We start from the raw sequence: 22,654 nt of genomic DNA on the forward strand, positions 1-22,654 counted from the left end.
AAAATGGTCTCATCTCGAGCTCACACAAATACGCTATATTAAAATGGTCTCATCTCGAGCTCACACAAATACGCTATATTAAAATGGTCTCATCTCGGGCTCACACAAATACGCTATATTAAAATGGTCTCATCTCGGGCTCACACAAATACGCTATATTAAAATGGTCTCATCTCGAGCTCACACAAATACGCTATATTAAAATGGTCTCATCTCGAGCTCACACAAATACGCTATATTAAAATGGTCTCATCTCGAGCTCACACAAATACGCTATATTAAAATGGTCTCATCTCGAGCTCACACAAATACGCTATATTAAAATGGTCTCATCTCGGGCTCACACAAATACGCTATATTAAAATGGTCTCATCTCGGGCTCACACAAATACGCTATATTAAAATGGTCTCATCTCGAGCTCACACAAATACGCTATATTAAAATGGTCTCATCTCGAGCTCACACAAATACGCTATATAAAAATGGTCTCATCTCGAGCTCACACAAATACGCTATATTAAAATGGTCTCATCTCGAGCTCACACAAATACGCTATATAAAAATGGTCTCATCTCGAGCTCACACAAATACGCTATATTAAAATGGTCTCATTTCGGGCTCACACAAATACGCTATATTAAAATGGTCTCATCTCGAGCTCACACAAATACGCTATATTAAAATGGTCTCATCTCGGGCTCACACAAATACGCTATATTAAAATGGTCTCATCTCGGGCTCACACAAATACGCTATATTAAAATGGTCTCATCTCGGGCTCACACAAATACGCTATATTTAAATGGTCTCATCTCGAGCTCACACAAATACGCTATATTAAAATGGTCTCATCTCGAGCTCACACAAATACGCTATATTAAAATGGTCTCATCTTGGGCTCACACAAATACGCTATATTAAAATGGTCTCATCTCGAGCTCACACAAATACGCTATATTAAAATGGTCTCATCTCGGGCTCACATAAATACGCTATATTAAAATGGTCTCATCTCGGGCTCACACAAATACGCTATATTAAAATGGTCTCATCTCGAGCTCACACAAATACGCTATATTAAAATGGTCTCATCTCGAGCTCACACAAATACGCTATATTAAAATGGTCTCATCTCGAGCTCACACAAATATGCTATATTAAAATGGTCTCATCTCGAGCACACACAAATACGCTATATTAAAATGGTCTCATCTCGGGCTCACACAAATACGCTATATTAAAATGGTCTCATCTCGAGCTCACACAAATACGCTATATTAAAATGGTCTCATCTTGGGCTCACACAAATACGCTATATTAAAATGGTCTCATCTCGAGCTCACACAAATACGCTATATTAAAATGGTCTCATCTCGGGCTCACATAAATACGCTATATTAAAATGGTCTCATCTCGGGCTCACACAAATACGCTATATTAAAATGGTCTCATCTCGAGCTCACACAAATACGCTATATTAAAATGGTCTCATCTCGAGCTCACACAAATACGCTATATTATAATGGTCTCATCTCGAGCTCACACAAATATGCTATATTAAAATGGTCTCATCTCGAGCACACACAAATACGCTATATTAAAATGGTCTCATCTCGGGCTCACACAAATACGCTATATTAAAATGGTCTCATCTCGGGCTCACACAAATACGCTATATTAAAATGGTCTCATCTCGAGCTCACACAAATACGCTATATTAAAATGGTCTCATCTCGAGCTCACACAAATACGCTATATTAAAATGGTCTCATCTCGGGCTCACACAAATACGCTATATTAAAATGGTCTCATCTCGAGCTCACACAAATACGCTATATTAAAATGGTCTCATCTCGGGCTCACACAAATACGCTATATTAAAATGGTCTCATCTCGAGCTCACACAAATACGCTATATTAAAATGGTCTCATCTCGAGCTCCACAAATACGCTATATTAAAATGGTCTCATCTCGAGCTCACACAAATACGCTATATTAAAATGGTCTCATCTCGAGCTCACACAAATACGCTATATTAAAATGGTCTCATCTCGGGCTCACACAAATACGCTATATTAAAATGGTCTCATCTCGAGCTCACACAAATACGCTATATTAAAATGGTCTCATCTCGAGCTCACACAAATACGCTATATTAAAATGGTCTCATCTCGAGCTCACACAAATACGCTATATTAAAATGGTCTCATCTCGAGCTCACACAAATACGCTATATTAAAATGGTCTCATCTCGAGCTCACACAAATACGCTATATTAAAATGGTCTCATCTCGAGCTCACACAAATACGCTATATTAAAATGGTCTCATCTCGGGCTCACACAAATACGCTATATTAAAATGGTCTCATCTCGGGCTCACACAAATACGCTATATTAAAATGGTCTCATCTCGGGCTCACACAAATACGCTATATTAAAATGGTCTCATCTCGAGCTCACACAAATACGCTATATTAAAATGGTCTCATCTCGAGTTCACACAAATACGCTATATTAAAATGGTATCAGCTCGAGCTCACACAAATACGCTATATTAAAATGGTCTCATCTCGAGCTCACACAAATACGCTATATTAAAATGGTATCATCTCGAGCTTACACAAATACGCTATATTAAAATGGTCTCATCTCGGGCTCACACAAATACGCTATATTAAAATGGTCTCATCTCGAGCTCACACAAATACGCTATATTAAAATGGTCTCATCTCGGGCTCACACAAATACGCTATATTAAAATGGTCTCATCTCGGGCTCACACAAATACGCTATATTAAAATGGTCTCATCTCGAGCTCACACAAATACGCTATATTAAAATGGTCTCATCTCGGGCTCACACAAATACGCTATATTTAAATGGTCTCATCTCGAGCTCACACAAATACGCTATATTAAAATGGTCTCATCTCGAGCTCACACAAATACGCTATATTAAAATGGTCTCATCTCGAGCTCACACAAATACGCTATATTAAAATGGTCTCATCTCGAGCTCACACAAATACGCTATATTAAAATGGTCTCATCTCGAGCTCACACAAATACGCTATATTAAAATGGTCTCATCTCGAGCACACACAAATACGCTATATTAAAATGGTCTCATCTCGGGCTCACACAAATACGCTATATTAAAATGGTCTCATCTCGGGCTCACACAAATACGCTATATTATAATGGTCTCATCTCGAGCTCACACAAATACGCTATATTAAAATGGTCTCATCTCGAGCTCACACAAATACGCTATATTAAAATGGTCTCATCTCGGGCTCACACAAATACGCTATATTAAAATGGTCTCATCTCGAGCTCACACAAATACGCTATATTAAAATGGTCTCATCTCGGGCTCACACAAATACGCTATATTAAAATGGTCTTATCTCGAGCTCACACAAATACGCTATATTAAAATGGTCTCATCTCGAGCTCCACAAATACGCTATATTAAAATGGTCTCATCTCGAGCTCACACAAATACGCTATATTAAAATGGTCTCATCTCGAGCTCACACAAATACGCTATATTAAAATGGTCTCATCTCGGGCTCACACAAATACGCTATATTAAAATGGTCTCATCTCGAGCTCACACAAATACGCTATATTAAAATGGTCTCATCTCGAGCTCACACAAATACGCTATATTAAAATGGTCTCATCTCGAGCTCACACAAATACGCTATATTAAAATGGTCTCATCTCGGGCTCACACAAATACGCTATATTAAAATGGTCTCATCTCGGGCTCACACAAATACGCTATATTAAAATGGTCTCATCTCGGGCTCACACAAATACGCTATATTAAAATGGTCTCATCTCGAGCTCACACAAATACGCTATATTAAAATGGTCTCATCTCGAGCTCACACAAATACGCTATATTAAAATGGTCTCATCTCGAGCTCACACAAATACGCTATATTAAAATGGTCTCAGCTCAAGCTCACACAAATACGCTATATTAAAATGGTCTCATCTCGAGCTCACACAAATACGCTATATTAAAATGGTCTCATCTCGAGCTCACACAAATACGCTATATTAAAATGGTCTCATCTCGGGCTCACACAAATACGCTATATTAAAATGGTCTCATCTCGAGCTCACACAAATACGCTATATTAAAATGGTCTCATCTCGGGCTCACATAAATACGCTATATTAAAATGGTCTCATCTCGGGCTCACACAAATACGCTATATTAAAATGGTCTCATCTCGAGCTCACACAAATACGCTATATTAAAATGGTCTCATCTCGAGCTCACACAAATACGCTATATTAAAATGGTCTCATCTCGAGCTCACACAAATACGCTATATTAAAATGGTCTCATCTCGAGCACACACAAATACGCTATATTAAAATGGTCTCATCTCGGGCTCACACAAATACGCTATATTAAAATGGTCTCATCTCGGGCTCACACAAATACGCTATATTAAAATGGTCTCATCTCGAGCTCACACAAATACGCTATATTAAAATGGTCTCATCTCGGGCTCACACAAATACGCTATATTGAAATGGTCTCATCTCGAGCTCACACAAATACGCTATATTAAAATGGTCTCATCTCGAGCTCACACAAATACGCTATATTAAAATGGTCTCATCTCGAGCTCACACAAATACGCTATATTAAAATGGTCTCATCTCGGGCTCACACAAATACGCTATATTAAAATGGTCTCATCTCGGGCTCACACAAATACGCTATATTAAAATGGTCTCATCTCGAGCTCACACAAATACGCTATATTAAAATGGTCTCATCTCGGGCTCACACAAATACGCTATATTAAAATGGTCTCATCTCGGGCTCACACAAATACGCTATATTAAAATGGTCTCATCTCGAGCTCACACAAATACGCTATATTAAAATGGTCTCATCTCGGGCTCACACAAATACGCTATATTGAAATGGTCTCATCTCGAGCTCACACAAATACGCTATATTAAAATGGTCTCATCTCGGGCTCACACAAATACGCTATATTAAAATGGTCTCATCTCGAGCTCACACAAATACGCTATATTAAAATGGTCTCATCTCGAGCTCACACAAATACGCTATATTAAAATGGTCTCATCTCGGGCTCACACAAATACGCTATATTAAAATGGTCTCATCTCGGGCTCACACAAATACGCTATATTAAAATGGTCTCATCTCGAGCTCACACAAATACGCTATATTAAAATGGTCTCATCTCGGGCTCACACAAATACGCTATATTAAAATGGTCTCATCTCGAGCTCCACAAATACGCTATATTAAAATGGTCTCATCTCGAGCTCACACAAATACGCTATATTAAAATGGTCTCATCTCGAGCTCACACAAATACGCTATATTAAAATGGTCTCATCTCGGGCTCACACAAATACGCTATATTAAAATGGTCTCATCTCGAGCTCACACAAATACGCTATATTAAAATGGTCTCATCTCGAGCTCACACAAATACGCTATATTAAAATGGTCTCATCTCGAGCTCACACAAATACGCTATATTAAAATGGTCTCATCTCGGGCTCACACAAATACGCTATATTAAAATGGTCTCATCTCGGGCTCACACAAATACGCTATATTAAAATGGTCTCATCTCGGGCTCACACAAATACGCTATATTAAAATGGTCTCATCTCGAGCTCACACAAATACGCTATATTAAAATGGTCTCATCTCGAGTTCACACAAATACGCTATATTAAAATGGTATCAGCTCGAGCTCACACAAATACGCTATATTAAAATGGTCTCATCTCGAGCTCACACAAATACGCTATATTAAAATGGTCTTATCTCGAGCTCACACAAATACGCTATATTAAAATGGTCTCATCTCGGGCTCACACAAATACGCTATATTAAAATGATCTCATCTCGAGCTCACACAAATACGCTATATTAAAATGGTCTCATCTCGGGCTCACATAAATACGCTATATTAAAATGGTCTCATCTCGGGCTCACACAAATACGCTATATTAAAATGGTCTCATCTTGAGCTCACACAAATACGCTATATTAAAATGGTCTCATTTCGAGCTCACACAAATACGCTATATTAAAATGGTCTCATCTCGAGCTCACACAAATACGCTATATTAAAATGGTCTCATCTCGAGCTCACACAAATACGCTATATTAAAATGGTCTCATCTCGAGCTCACACAAATACGCTATATTAAAATGGTCTCATCTCGAGCTCACACAAATACGCTATATTAAAATGGTCTCATCTCGGGCTCACACAAATACGCTATATTAAAATGGTCTCATCTCGGGCTCACACAAATACGCTATATTAAAATGGTTTCATCTCGGGCTCACACAAATACGCTATATTAAAATGGTCTCATCTCGAGCTCACACAAATACGCTATATTAAAATGGTCTCATCTCGGGCTCACACAAATACGCTATATTAAAATGGTCTCATCTCGGGCTCACACAAATACGCTATATTAAAATGGTCTCATCTCGAGCTCACACAAATACGCTATATTAAAATGGTCTCATCTCGAGCTCACACAAATACGCTATATTAAAATGGTCTCATCTCGAGCTCACACAAATACGCTATATTAAAATGGTCTCATCTCGAGCACACACAAATACGCTATATTAAAATGGTCTCATCTCGGGCTCACACAAATACGCTATATTAAAATGGTCTCATCTCGAGCTCACACAAATACACTATATTAAAATGGTCTCATCTCGAGCTCACACAAATACGCTTTATTAAAATGGTCTCATCTCGAGCTCACACAAATACGCTATATTAAAATGGTCTTATCTCGAGCTCACACAAATACGCTATATTAAAAAGTTCTCATCTCGAGCTCACACAAATACGCTATATTAAAATGGTCTCATCTCGGGCTCACACAAATACGCTATATTAAAATGGTCTCATCTCGAGCTCACACAAATACGCTATATTAAAATGGTCTCATCTCGAGCTCACACAAATACGCTATATTAAAATGGTCTCATCTCGGGCTCACACAAATACGCTATATTAAAATGGTCTCATCTCGAGCTCACACAAATACGCTATATTAAAATGGTCTCATCTCGAGCTCACACAAATACGCTATATTAAAATGGTCTCATCTCGGGCTCACACAAATACGCTATATTAAAATGGTCTCATCTCGAGCTCACACAAATACGCTATATTAAAATGGTCTCATCTCGAGCTCACACAAATACGCTATATTAAAATGGTCTCATCTCGGGCTCACACAAATACGCTATATTAAAATGGTCTCATCTCGGGCTCACACAAATACGCTATATTAAAATGGTCTCATCTCGAGCTCACACAAATACGCTATATTAAAATGGTCTCATCTCGAGCTCACACAAATACGCTATATTAAAATGGTCTCATCTCGGGCTCACACAAATACGCTATATTAAAATGGTCTCATCTCGAGCTCACACAAATACGCTATATTAAAATGGTCTCATCTCGAGCTCACACAAATACGCTATATTAAAATGGTCTCATCTCGAGCTCACACAAATACGCTATATTAAAATGGTCTCATCTCGAGCTCACACAAATACGCTATATTAAAATGGTCTCATCTCGAGCTCACACAAATACGCTATATTAAAATGGTCTCATCTCGGGCTCAAATTAAATGGCCACAACGTTTCGGTATCTTCTCGGGCTCGTATCATTCTCATAATAAAGCCTGGGCTCAGTCTCAAATTGAGCTCGGGCTCTTAGTGTGAGACGAGCCGGTTCAGCTATGTCCATGAGTTGGAGTCCCGAAGCATCCAGTAAAATTAAAACACTAGTTTTCGCCAGATGACGCTTTCGGCGCCTTAGCCTAATTTCAAACTTCTAAACGCGGGAGTAGCGAGAAAGTGGACCCTCCCATATCCCAAGCGCCCCAACCTGTGTAGATTCTCTAAACCGTGCTGCCAATGTCAGCTTCGAACAAAATCTGACGCCAGCGCTGTGGTGGCGGCATTCTGAAACATTTTAACTCAAATTTTTTTATGATTTAGACATTTTTAATTTTTATTTAACCAAAACTACAGATTTGATTTTAATTAGATTTAATCATAATTTAATCATACGAGGGTGTCCTAATTATCAAGATTAAATATTTGATTTCTGATTTAGGCATTGCAAAGCTACATATTTGATTTTAATTAGATTTAGTCATAAATTAATCATACGAAGGTGTCCAAATTATAAAAATTATAAAAAATAATTATGATTTAGTCATTTTTAAGCTTTACACCACCATAGCTACAGCTTTGATTTTAATTAGATTTAATAAAAATTTTAATTTCAATTTAGTCATTTTTAGTCTTTATTTAACCGAAGTTACAGATTTTATTTTATTTTATTTAAATTTAATAATAATTTATTCATACAAGGGTGTCTTAATTATCAAGATTAAAATTTTTAATTCTGATTTAGTCATTTTTAATTTGTACACCACCAAAGCTACAGATTTTATTTTAATTAGATTTAATCATAATTTAATCATACGAGGGTGTCCTAATTATCGAAATTAAAAACTTTAATTCTGATTTAGTAATTTTTAATCTTTATTTAACCCAAATTACAGTTTGATTTTAATTAGATTTAATCATATGAGGGTGTTATAATTATCAAGATTAAAAATTTATAATTATGATTTAGTCATTTTTAATCTTTATTCAATCAAAACTACATATTTAATTTTAATTTTATTTAATCATAATTTAGTTATACGAGGGTTTCCAAATAACTAAAATATTCTGCCCTCGACTCTAACAAAACTACAACTACTTTTCATGCGTTCGGAGCTAATCACGTGACACTTAGAAAAATCAAGTACACTCATTGTAAAATCCACAGAAAATCCCAAATTCACGTATAAAAAATCTGAAAATGATTTTGTATTTTTTAAAAACCAGGGATTTAAAAATAAACCGACAAAATCCACTGAAAAATCCAAAAAACTTTCAACAAAATCCACTGACAAAATCTACAAAACTTTCAACAAAATCCACTGACAAAATCCAAAAAACTTTCAACAAAATCCACTGACAAAATCCAAAAAACTTTCAACAAAATCCACTGACAAAATCCAAAAAACTTTCAACCAAATCCACTGACAAAATCCAAAAAACTTTCAACAAAATCCACTGACAAAATCCAAAAAACTTTCAACAAAATCCACTGACAAAATCCAAAAAACTTTCAACAAAATCCACTGACAAAATCCAAAAAACTTTCAACAAAATCCACTGACAAAATCCAAAAAACTTTCAACAAAATCCACTGACAAAATCCAAAAAACTTTCAACAAAATCCACTGACAAAATCCAAAAAACTTTCAACAAAATCCACTGACAAAATCCACAAAACTTCCAACTAAATCCACTGAAAAAAATCCACAAATACACAAAACTTTCAAAAAATTCCACTGACAAAATCCACAAACCCACCAAACTTATAACAAAATCCGCTGAAAAAATCCACAGGCTTTTCAAAGATCTCGAAGCATACACCGCATCGCGGCTGAAAATGAACCCCGTATATTACTCCGCCTAACGATGTTAAATGTTAAACTATATACTAAATAATAAATCACATTTTTTCGTTGTAATAGTTGCAGAAACTAAATATATGGCTGTACAATTTTTCTTCCCAAATATATTTTGAAAATAAATCATCAAGCAAGTAGCAATACCGGTATACTGAGATAGATACTTTTCTCAGTTATATCATATACTGTTGGTATACCCAAACAGTGTAATAAGATTTCCTAAAAACAGTGGTACAACGTGCCCGGGAGAGAGTCCCTTAGAACTGTAATGACCTTTTTCTAGCGAACAGAAATCGTAGCGAAGAGAGAACCCAAATGGAAATATTTAATTACGACAGAAGCCCCTGAGAAGTATTTTTCTTTTGCCCGTCCGTTTTTTTTTCGATTTCTTTCACGCAACACCTTCAATGGCTGCTGCGCTATGCCAGAAAGAGAGCTTTTAGGGACGATGGAATTTTTCTTTCAAAGATGGAGTCCGGAAGGAATCTCGAAATAGGATAAAAGTTTCGTTTCTCCGAATTCATCCTTGACTGCGGAAGACCCTGGGAAACGGCGATAATGGCAAAAGGTCATTCAAAGTTATGCCTCCTCGCGGCGTTTTTCACACCGCTTCTCAAAATTAAAATTTCTTTTCGCTTCCTTACGTTGCAGCCTGAGCTACAGACCTCCATATTGCTCCCTTAATTCTTCCCATTTTTGAAAACTTTTTCGTCTTTTTAGTCTTACACCATGCAGCCTAGCAAAAGATGGTGAAACAACTACTGTAGCCGCTATGGTCACTGCTGCCGTTTGCAGAGACAGTAGTGTCGCGTGGTGGTAGAAAACCCACCACCGCCAGAGGGATTGCTGGCGGGGAAGAAGTAGAAGCAAAAGTGGATATGATTTCATACAAAAAGTCTCGCTCTCACTTGATTTCGTACTAGTGTTGTTAATTTTATGGAAAATAAAATCCAGAAAATCGTTTCATAAACATAAATTACTTTTTAAGGGTTTTTAATGTTTTTAACTTTTTATCGATATAAAATGTCTATTTTCAGTAAACATACTACAAAACATTATTAGTGTTACATTGTTAATCAGTTTAAACTAGTCTAGAGGTTTAGTTTTACTTTTAGATTCGAAAAATTGAGGCGAAAATTCCGCTTTAATATTTAAATTTGTAAACAGTATATTAGACTAATCATGGAATTTTTCTTATTTTTTTCGGAAAAATACGGAAAATTTTCCGGAAAAAAGCAATCGGTCATTTTCCGACTTACAACACTATTTCGTACCGTTGGCTATGCTTGTCATGATATTTCTTAAGCATAAATAATAGCAGACAACGCGTAATTTTTTTATCCAATAAGAACTCGAATCGAAAAAGTAGTCAACCCGGTCCCGGTGTTATTAATTATTATAGCGAAAATTGGGAGGTTGACGTTGTAACTGTTTGGAGTGAGTTTAATTAAATTTTAGTTAATTTAGATACGAATTTGAAAATTTAAAATGCCGCGAAAGAAAACTGCAGCAGTTGTATTAAATCCACAATCGACACAAAAAGCACAACTGAAAAGTCAGTTCGGTCAAGCCTTGGCCCAATATTGCATTACGAGATTGTTATTATTAAATACAAATCGAACTAATAATTATTTATATAATAAATAAAACTGAATTATTGAAATAACAATTCATTTTAGAAAGCAAATTTTAAAGATATCGCGAATTTTACGACGGAAATTCATTGAACTCTTCTTAATCACGGCGGAACCCCTACAAGGTCGTATGTGCCGGCGAAAGTCGGCTTCAACTCTGGTGGGAAAATATTACTCATCCGCCTACGAAGTGGGAGTTCAAATAACAAGTTTCTTGACCGAGGGCGAGAGCGAGACTTTTGGTACGAAGTCATATCCACTTTTGGTCGCAACCATCTAGGAGCAACACACACAAGGAGAACGCAGCTAGCCTTTAAACACGCTAACGAAGGGTTGTGTACGAATTTCATTGGACGAGTGTCACGAGCCTTTACGATGAACGTTTTACGGGCGGGGGGGGGGGGAAGAAAATTTGCGTCTAGCCAATGAAAAACTTACACAAGAAAATCCACGACTTTTGACGGGTTGCGTTCTCCTTGTGTGGGGTGTCGTGTTGGTTGCTCCTAGCTGCCATCTAGGAGTAACAAACACAACACCAAACACAAGGAGAACACAACTCGTCTCAAGTCGTGTATTTTCTTGCATACATTTTTTTATTAGCTAGACGCATTATCGCCTGCTGCCGTCGGAAGCGGAAAATTCAGAAATTGTCTTCCCCTTTCCGTAAAACGTTCAGCGTAAGGGCTCGTCCAATGACATTTGTACACAACCCTGCGTTAGCGTGTTTAAAGGCTACCTGCGTTCTCCTTGTGTTTGTTGCTCCTAGGGGCCATCTATAAATGGCAGAGGTAGCTAAAATAAAAAAATAGTGAAACGAAAACGTAGTTAGTGAACCATTGTAGAGTATTATAAATAGACAACTTATACTCTACGTACAATTGTTAGTGGACTTTAACCTAAATTATACATCGGATATAAAATATATTGTTAAAATTACTAAAATTTAAGTTATTGTCAAATTTAAAAACGAGCCAATCAACATGCGGGATACTTATATGTCCGACCTTTCGCGTCAAAATGTAGCTTACGCATCTTGTTTTGCTGTCGAAGTTTTTATCGTGGGGAGAAAAATATGACCACAATGGCGGCCATGGCCAAGGCTACGGAGTGCCAAGTCTCTATTGCTTTAAATGTAAAAATTCTACAATAGTCAAAAGTACCTATACTCTTCGGCAGGAATCCATACTTCTTGGAATGCTTATCTATGCAGATTTTCGTCTCGATGTGGCTGACGGTTTTTTTTTGACGTCACTATGTTAACTTAACAAACAACAACGCGAGAGGGGATTTTTTCTCTCGTAGGCGGGGCCAAAGCCGTCAGAGTGATCTTACCATACGCGATATGGCTGGATAAGAATTCCAAGTAGAGGTATGGATTCCTGTCTTCGGTTAAGCTCGTGTGAAACTATTAATTGTCTCACAACGGTTCCCTCTTGTTTAAATCCCCCCGCGCAAAGACGACGAAATGAATTTCTATTCCCAAATGAAAACGGTGTTACTGGGTATATAGTAGATTTCTACTTTCAACGAAGGATATACGAATTTTTCGCTGAAATTAAAGCCTTTCTTTAAGCTGACGATTAAAGCTGCACTCGACTATAGTTGAAGGGAAAAAAGCTTGGCTCAAGAAACCATTCCCGCTAATTGGTCGTACGTGCCAAGACTGATAAAAGAGCGAATGGGGATAAAAGGAGGGCAAATGCCATCTATTAATGAAGACGTGCATTATTATATCGGGAAACCGGATAGAGGTTAGATCTAGAAAACCTATCCACTTTCGAAATGCCTATCCAAAAAATATACTACTACTTGATAGCCAAGTTGTCCAGTTGCTGGTTACCCAATAGTCGCACTAGGCGCGAGCCATTGGATCTCAATGAAATTTAAATATTACCTAGAAATGAAATAAAAAACACTTTTACACAAAATTTCAGTGACGGATTATATCCTTTAGGGCACTAGGCGGCAAAGTACATGTAACTACATCGTAGTTATTAATTAGATCACAATCAAGGTGCATTACATTTTAAATTTAGGCCGTTAATAATGTTTATAAAAAAATTATGTAGGTGTGTAATTGTTACCTATTCTAGTCATTTTATTTTAATTTACTTTCATATGAATTATTTTAAAGTTGACGTTTTAGAAAGGTACAAATTATTTTTTCACTCTGGTTGGACATAATTTAATTCATCCTTATGAGTCAATAGAACGCGAAGCTGAGGTTGTTGTTACCCCATCTAGTGTAAGACACCAATACTAAACATTCACCTTAAACTAAAGAATTTGATGAAATATTAGTTTGCTTAGACGGTAGCCTTATTTCGATCTAGACCCAGACGACGAATTAAACTTTTGGCATTGGCGTTGCTGATACGACAGGATTAAAAGCAAATATTTGAGGTCTTGGGAAGAGCCTGCGCTGTCGGGAAAGGTAAGAGTTTTCGGAGGGCTATTCTGTTCTCCGGATTCTATTGAAATTGATTAAGAAAATGCGATTTGGCCAACGGGAAATGTTTATTGATGAAATGGATTCTTTCCTATAGACGTATGTTCTATTCAATCTATCAAATGGATATTTTGTTTAGCCCGTGTAGAGATTGAAAAGATCGAGGCTATTACGCGAGGGCCGTCTGCAATGGATCGAGACAGAAATATCTCTATTTTTATACTCCTGACAAGTCGGTCGATGACTTAGGCCTATAGCGGTGCATTCGGTGCTAGCCCGAGCGTAGAATATATGTACTGCCATCTAGATGTATAAAATCGAACTACGATTTATAAATCGTTTTTTCCCGATGAAATAATTTTAGAAAATGACTATACGATATATTTTTTTTCTTCGGAAAGCAAGTTGAGGAGTAACAGGTACCGGCGAGTGAATAATATTAAAGCAACTGTCGGCTCTATCATTGCCCCCCCCCCCCCCCCGTATTGTGATCAGGCCATTGTCATAGAGATGACAATGGATATAGCCGATTCTTAAAAAAAAACTGTACTGGAGAGCGTGGTGCGTTCTATAAATGGCACAGGAAGCTAAAATTCCTAATAGCTCCATTCTAGAGTATTATAATTAGACAAAGTGTACTCTACTTAGTGGACTTTAACCTAAATTATATATCCCGTATAAAATATATTGTTAAAAATTACTATAATTTAAGTTATGGTCAAATTTACAAACGAAAAAATCAACATGCGGGGTACTTTTATGTCCGACCTTTTGGGTCAAAATGTAGTTTAAGCATCTTGTTTTGATGTCGATGCTAGCGACATATGTTTGAAAAATGAGCTACTTAACGCCGAGTCCACACTCGCTTTAACATAACATTATGTGGAACTTCCTCTGGTAAAATATATTATATAATATTATATATTATATATATTATATATATTATATAATATTATATATTATATATATTATATAATATTATATATTATATATATTATATATATTATATATATTATATATATTATATATATTATATATATTATATATATTATATATATTATATAATATTATATATTATATATATTTTGAGCTACGAATAAAGTCTATCGAAATGGTGTAATTTCATTGGTCACGTCCGATAACAATCACTGCCATAGAATAAGTAGGAACTCTTTGGACATTCGTCTGGCAGTCCTGTTATATTTTTAAGCTAAGGCACTTCAATTTTTTTTCTGGAGCGTCAGTATATATATATTTAGAATGGTGAAGAGATAAAAAAAATCCTCCTTAGTTACTAAAGTTAATGGAATTTCAGTGTTCGTTATTCCACTCGAGCAATTCCTTCTTCTGGCCACCAAGGAAGAATTCGTCTCGACGGAGCGGCACTTTTATAGTGAATAAAATATCGATTGAGTTTTGAGAAAGAAGCGGCGGAGTATTTTATAGGATATTTTCCCGATAGTTTGTGTAGAACTGTAGCGAAAAAGTTAGTTCCCTGTTCCGTTTTCTTTGGGGGAATGTTCTTACAAAGACCCCTCATTCGAACCGTAAGACATTCTTTTTTACCTCGGCCAAAACTTTTAAAGGTTTATTTCTTAAAAAAAAATTCAATTACCTAACAGTTTCATCTAAAGTCAAGTGGGTAAAGTCAATATTAAATAATCACCAGTATTTGCTGTGTAGAAATTGATATTTAAACACGACTGAAAAAAAATTGTGAATTTGTAAAATAAAAGATGCGGGGAAAAATTGGTAAAAAACGTTATTATTTTAGCGGCAAAAAAATGGATAAAAAGTGTAGCCCCATCTGGTGCAATATTGGGGAAGCAATTTGGCTCCAACGTGCACTTTTTCGTACATATTATAACAGACAACATAGATTAGAGTTTTTTTCCGCGCTTTCCCTTGATAACTACTGGGAGATTTATCAATGTCATAAACTCACGAAGTCGTGAAATTGCTATTTCGATCGTCATTATTAAAGTTAATGGTATTATTAAGGTACCGGTTTTTCGGAGAAGTTCAGAAAAAAAAATATATTTATTTCTTTCTGTATATTTTTTCGAATTTATATGGTTAAATTTGCCAAAAACGTTGCAGTTAATTTCAATTTAATTATAATAGCAAAAACACCTCAAACCGCCCCCGGGTGGGCTCGAACCACCAACCTTTCGGTTAACAGCCGAACGCGCTAACCATTGCGCCACGGAGGCTATGCAGTTTTCGCCTATATAGATTTTGAAATACATTTAAAGCGTTATCTGCTATATCATATGGCGTGAGTCACTGACGTATTTTACGTCTGTATAGCATTTGCGTCTCTATTGTGGCGCGAGATAAGAAGACAAGATTTTTCGTAGCCTCCGTGGCGCAATGGTTAGCGCGTTCGGCTGTTAACCGAAAGGTTGGTGGTTCGAGCCCACCCGGGGGCGTTGTCATCATTTTTTGTATATAGTGCAATAATTCTCGGGACACTTGTTCGAAGCCATACCATTTCATAATTTGCCTATCACCAAAATTTATATTGGTTCGATATTAATTATACTAATTTAAACTTTTTGAAGGGAAGAGAATAAATTTTTAGTTATTAATTATAAAGAAAAACACTGTATTAAGATATGTGTTTTATTTAAAAATCAATAACTTATTATTTTATACCATAAGAAACATAATACGATAAGTATGACACTTTCTATTGTATTCATGCTAATTTCCCAACCGAACCTTTTTACGACACTGACACCCAGCCCCTAGTTGGACTCTCACTCTGTCTAGCTGTGTAGTATATAATCGTCCTTGGTAGTAGTTTATTTTTCCCTAAAATTAGTTATATTGCCCATTTTAGTGCTTTATGAGATTTTAGACTTTAAATCTACATACTTTTTTTTAAATTAAGACCGACTTGATTGAAAATTTAATTTTTAGCAACTACGACTTCGGTTGCATTAGGAAATTTTTATTTTAAGTGAGATTTCTAGCTAATTCGCGGGACCCCACAACCCCTTATTTCCAAAACCAGGTAACTCGACAAATTCAGTTTGTCTAAAAATTAAATTAAATGAACATGATCGCGTTTCGCTACCTTATTTCCAAAACCAGGTAACTAGACAAATTCAGTTTGACAAAAAATTAAATTAAATGAACATGATCGCGTTTCGCTACCTTATTTCCAAAACCAGGTAACTCGACAAATTCAGTTTGTCTAAAAATTAAATTAAATGAACATGATCGCGTTTCGCTACCTTATTTCCAAAACCAGGTAACTCGACAAATTCAGTTTGACTAAAAATTAAATTAAATGAACATGATCGCGTTTCGCTACCTTATTTCCAAAACCAGGTAACTCGACAAATTCAGTTTGTCTAAAAATTAAATTAAATGAACATGATCGCGTTTCGTACCTTATTTCCAAAACCAGGTAACTCGACAAATTCGGTTTGTCTAAAAATTAAATGAAATGAGCATGATCGCGTTTCGCTACCTTACTTCCAAAACCAGGTAACTCGACAAATTCAGTTTGTCAAAAAATTAAATTAAATGAACATGATCGCGTTTCGCTACCTTATTTCCAATAATTAAATTAAATGTAATTTCCCCCTAAAACGTTTTAGCCGATTCAGTGGCGTAGGAACGTTTGAGAAGTTGAGGGCGGGGTTCAAACAGTTTATACACGTCTGTCTGGGGGAGGCGGTAGCGGTGCCAGGATTTTTGGAGACCCCCCCCCCCCCCACGTGGATTATTTAATTTTTTTTAAGCAAGTGGTGCAATTTTTGGTAAAATGGGTACGCGACGAACAAATTAGACCTAATTATGAATTTAAACATTACTAAAAACAGAGTGTGTTGATCCTTTTTTGTGTACCGATCACACTTAACAAATGAGTGGTTATTTACTTATTTCTACGACTGAATTCCAGTCTATCAATCCTTCGGTACTTCGCATGTAAATCCCTTACATCAGAACTTAAAACTTTACGCAAATGAATGTACGTAGGTACACTAAGTAAAGTAAGTTTAAGAACCATTTATTTGTAAAGATAAAATTAAAGAGACAATTTGGATATAGTAGCGCTCGTGACAAATTAAAACTAAAAAATAAACTACTGTTAAAGAAAAGTTACTCGTACCTTTGGAATGAATAAAAACAGCAGTGTCGTTAAGCGAATCACTCGCATTGCATATTTAAAAATTAATAAATAAATAAATTATTTCGCAAACAAATTACAGAATTTTCTGATGTTAAATAATTTGGAGGCCCATATATTAAATTTTGGAGGCCCCTTACGACGACTTTTGGAGGCCCTACCAAAATTTCAAGTAGGCCCAGGCCTACCCCGGCCTGTTGCTGGCGCCGCTACTGGGGGGAGGAGTAGCATTCCGCTGTTTAAATTTAAATTGATAATACCAAGAATGTATTTATTTATACTCAGGGAGAATGAATATGTCGAGATTATTTTTAGCATTTCTCCAATTCCACCCGTTGGGCCCCCCGGTATGCTCCTCCGCTTTAATAAAATCAAATTATACTGCAATCTCATTGGTTTTTAAAAATTACGTTTTTCGACGCGATTAACGCTGCTGCGAGGACGCAAAAAATAAGACCGCCTCCTTCCCCCCCCCCCCCTTAGCGTGACGGGGTTAGGGGCTCAACGTGTCCGTCGATAGTCTCGACATATTCATTCTCCCTGAGTATAAATAAATACATTCTTGATAATACACATAAAAATAAAAGATATTTTAGTAAGATTCAAGTGTATTTTGATACAAAACCAATATTTCTTAAGAAAACTAAGGACCGTAGTTTGTCTTAAAGGTTCAAAACAGTGTTCTGAAATCCTCGTGATAGAGGATCAGACCAAAAATTAGCTAAATCTGGGTAAACATTATTTTATTTTATTTTATTTAAAGCTTACATAAAAATGGCACACCTTCATTAAATTGAGTGATTAAATCATAAGTATTTGGTCGGATTCGCTTTAGCTAGCACCCCTGAAACCAGCTGGCGCAAAAATAAAATAAAAGAAAACGACATAAATTTGTACAAATGCTGAATCACACATGGAGGGAGTTAAATTCGTTCAAATCACATCAAACTCCCCAATTTTCATTAAACAATATAAATGTAAACATGTATTACAAGCTTTTAATGGTACCAGATACTGTTCAAACTATCCCAATAGGTGAAAAAAGACCCGTAAGACATTACTTATGTAAAGTGTTGAAACAAATTTGTGGACTAAATAAAAAATCATGAAAAATTAATTGCAGGTATTTTTTTAAACAATTGAGGTAAATTTAATCTGTGACGCAACATATAAATTTGCTCAAGATTCGAGCGCTCGGTACGTAGTCTAGATTATCTTTGGTCGAGCGAGAGTAAAAACAAGGAGTAATTATGTAACGTTGATCTAAATCATCCTTGCAAAAACAGTTTTCCTTCCCCCTCTTACTCTTACCGTAACGAACATTTTATGGAAAGGTCTATTAAGCCTATTCATTTCAATGGGTCCGACATTTGCAAATTTTGCACACGGAAGAATTTGCCCTTGGGCGTATTAACTACTGGACACGGAAGTGAAGAGAAGCACATTGTGAAAAACTAAATGAAATTCACAATTTATTTATTTAAAAAATCCAACGTTTCGGAGGAACTGTTCCTCCTTCTTCAGGGATATTTACAAGTCTGACAGTATAATGGTAAAACTTTGGGACGAAAAAACATTTATGCGCTTTATACATATAGTGGCTACTGTTCTATAGCCGCGAGGGTTTTTTCCCGAAGGCGAGTCGACCGTCGAAGGGTTATATGAGCAACGGACTCGATATCTTCGTTCGCGCGCGAGGCTACTATTGTCGGAATGGGGGATTCCGCGAGAGGAGGAATTGGTTTGTTGTGTGGGAGAGGGTGAGGACCACAAAAACATTTAAAAAGTGGAGATAACGTGGATAAGTTAAAGGGACCATCGTCACGGTTTAAACATTGCGCAGATTTATTTTTTTAAATTTCGATAGATTCGCGTACATTAAAATGAGTTTTATGTAATTTTGGTTGAGCTAGTATGTCTATTGAGTCCCACCTAGCATTATGGCCAAAAACACGAAGGTGTTCGCTAAGGGGAGAATTATTGTACGGGTCGAGGGGTCGGACATTTACCAAAATCCCGTACACTTTGTCTAAAATCGCAAAATCTTTAAACTCTCTCTATGGTAAATTAACATTGAAATCCCAAAATCACTTCAAAAAGTAATGAGAAAATCGCCAAAATCTCTACGAAATCCCGAAATCCCGTACAAAATAATGGCAAGTGTCCGACCCCTCGGTACGGGTTGCTTATATTTTTGTGTTCTTTAAGCCAGCCCGTTGCTCCTATAACCCTTCGACGATCGACTCGCCTTCGGGAAAAAACGCTTGCGGCTATAGAACAGTAGCCACTATATGTATAAAGCGCATAAATGTTTTTTCGTCCCAAAGTCTTACCATTATACAGTCAGACTTGTAAAAATCCCAGAAGAAGGAGGAACAGTTCCTCCGACACGTTGGATTTTTTAAATAAATAAATAAATTGTGAATTTTAAAACCGTTTTATGTCTCTTTTCATTTACTGGACACGGCACTCAACGATATTTCGCCATATTCAAAGCGTCCTCCAAAAAATAATCCCCATTCTATCCCAACCAGTAGAATATTTTTTATTATAATTATAATAAGTATTACAAATGTTATTGCCTTAAACAAATTTCCAATATCAATAGAACCAAAAACCAACTTTAGACCCAAAACGTTATTAAATTAACGAAGCAACAAAATGAGAAATAGAAAATACAAAATTTAAAATTATTAGAACGCTCACGAAACGTAAAATATACGTGCGATAAACTATTTTATAGACAAAAACCAACCCATTGTATTATAGGTCTTAAACAATCAAATTTATATGGAAAACAAAAGTTAAAGGGAAAACCAAAACTATAAGTGAAAGCACTAATAAAAATTGCGTGGGCTCATGACGACAACCCAACGAAGCCGATAAAAATTAATGCAAATAAAAATCGTAGACATGAATTCTCCCCCACATTATCAACACTTTCGATAGACGAAATAAAAAGAGAAAAATAACCAATAGAAAAATATATAATAATAACCCAACCAAGTAACAAGTTAATTAAAATACTTAGGAATCAAGAAAAAGTCAATCTAAATACCCACACTAATAAACATTGTATTCACAGAAATATGTAATAAAAAATTATAATAATAACCCAATCAAACAACAAGATAATTCAAATACTTAGAAATTCAGAAAATGTCAATCCACATACCCACAGTAATGAAAATTAATAATAATAATAATCAGCTAGGCTAATACCCAAGGCACCACCCAAGCGACTTTTGAAGCCTTTTTAATTCAGGTGGCCGGGTTACAATGCGTAGGAGGGTGGTGGCAAGCCCTTCATGCCACGCGAGCCAACAGCTCCCTACACTAACTATTACCGTTAACCTCAACAAGTTTTTATGGAAGGGGAAACCGAAGAGCTCGGGTGAAAACCCCTTAAATCAATGGGGAAAGAACTTGCAAACTCAACGCAGAAAGAGTTGTTCCTAGTTTTCACCCAGTGCGACAAGCTGGGATCAAACCCGGCTCTTCTTGCTGCGAGGCGAAAGTGCTAACCACTCCGCCACCCCATTTTATAACAAAAAACCAAAAACACCTTACCGTTAACAATTCCCGGCTTATAATGCACACAAAGAAACCCTTAACTGAATAGTAAAGGCTAAACAACAGCGCATATCTCAAAATAAATAAAACCAACGTAACCACATTAATGAAAATGTATCACACATTTAAAGCCGATAAGAAAACACGTAATATAAGTTACGAAGTTACGAGTAAAGTAAGCAAACCGAAAAAGCGCGTTGTATACCACTTGAAATTGTATTCATAAATGATTTTTAACGGTTCAAAAGTACCGATAGACCAAAAAACTAACTAAGTGGACCACCCACGGGTCCTACCCTTTAACCCCCTTATCTCTGCTGACTACGCTAAAACAAGATTTGACCTTTATAATTTCATACGTAAAAAATGTAAAACTTTAAAAACTATTATTATACTCTTCCGCTTAAGCTGTGTTCATAATTTTCATGTATCGGTGGTTCTGTGTTAGAACACTCGCCTGTTATGCAGGAGGGCTCGGGTTCGAAACCCGCCCGATGCGATCGTAACTTCATATCAAGGCTTATACCGTGAACATTTGGTAGAAACACAGCCATTTGGACGTTGAGAAGTTCAACGTAACCCTCAGCACTCGTACCGTCTCAATTGTCCAAAATGCATCACGTACAATCACAAATCGCAAAAGAAAATTATGCTACACCCAATGACAACAAGAAGAGGGCGATTTTGGAAAAACCTTTTCTAAGAAACTGCGTACGCAGCGATTACACTTTTCCCCGAAAATGCGTACCCGTTCGCAGTCCAGACAGACAGACCCACAGACACTGTGATTGTAAAACCCCTCTTAGGGTACATAGTACCCTCGTTTATTATAGACTGATTTTCGCACAGATTTTTGAATTTTCAAGTTGATTTTGAGGTTTCTAAAATCTTTTTTCTCTATAGTGTACGGGATTTAAAAGAATGTAGGACCCTTCGATTTATTTATTGTAATACCTCTAAAACAAATGAGGAAAACAAGTATTAAATTGCTAGTGTTCTTTAAATAAATTGATAATTTGGGTTTGGCTATAGTCTATTGTACGCGTTTCAACCCGAACTAATATTTTTTCCGAAACGTAATTTAAGAGATTAGTTTGAACCCGCGAAGGTACCGCCAACCCCGAAGTCAACATTAGATCCCATCAGAAAACAGACGATAGAAAATAGAGCGAAAATCGCGGCAAGTAACGCCTTGGCTAAATGGTGCCCCAAATTCGCCAGAGCTTAGAACAATGTA

The 22,654-nt window shown here is 36.3% G+C and overlaps 2 non-coding genes across 2 annotated transcripts; one reads left to right on the forward strand and one right to left on the reverse strand.

The window, feature by feature from the left end:
- Positions 1-15,840: 15,840 nt before the first annotated feature.
- Positions 15,841-15,913, reverse strand: TRNAN-GUU (transfer RNA asparagine (anticodon GUU)). Its single transcript has one exon. It is a non-coding gene; the product is annotated as a tRNA-Asn (tRNA).
- Positions 15,914-16,059: 146 nt separating this feature from the next.
- Positions 16,060-16,132, forward strand: TRNAN-GUU (transfer RNA asparagine (anticodon GUU)). Its single transcript has one exon. It is a non-coding gene; the product is annotated as a tRNA-Asn (tRNA).
- Positions 16,133-22,654: the final 6,522 nt, after the last annotated feature.

Source organism: Leiobunum rupestre, chromosome 10, assembly GCF_980474605.1.
Source record: "Leiobunum rupestre chromosome 10, qqLeiRupe1.1.hap1, whole genome shotgun sequence".
Classification (NCBI taxonomy): domain Eukaryota; kingdom Metazoa; phylum Arthropoda; class Arachnida; order Opiliones; family Sclerosomatidae; genus Leiobunum; species Leiobunum rupestre.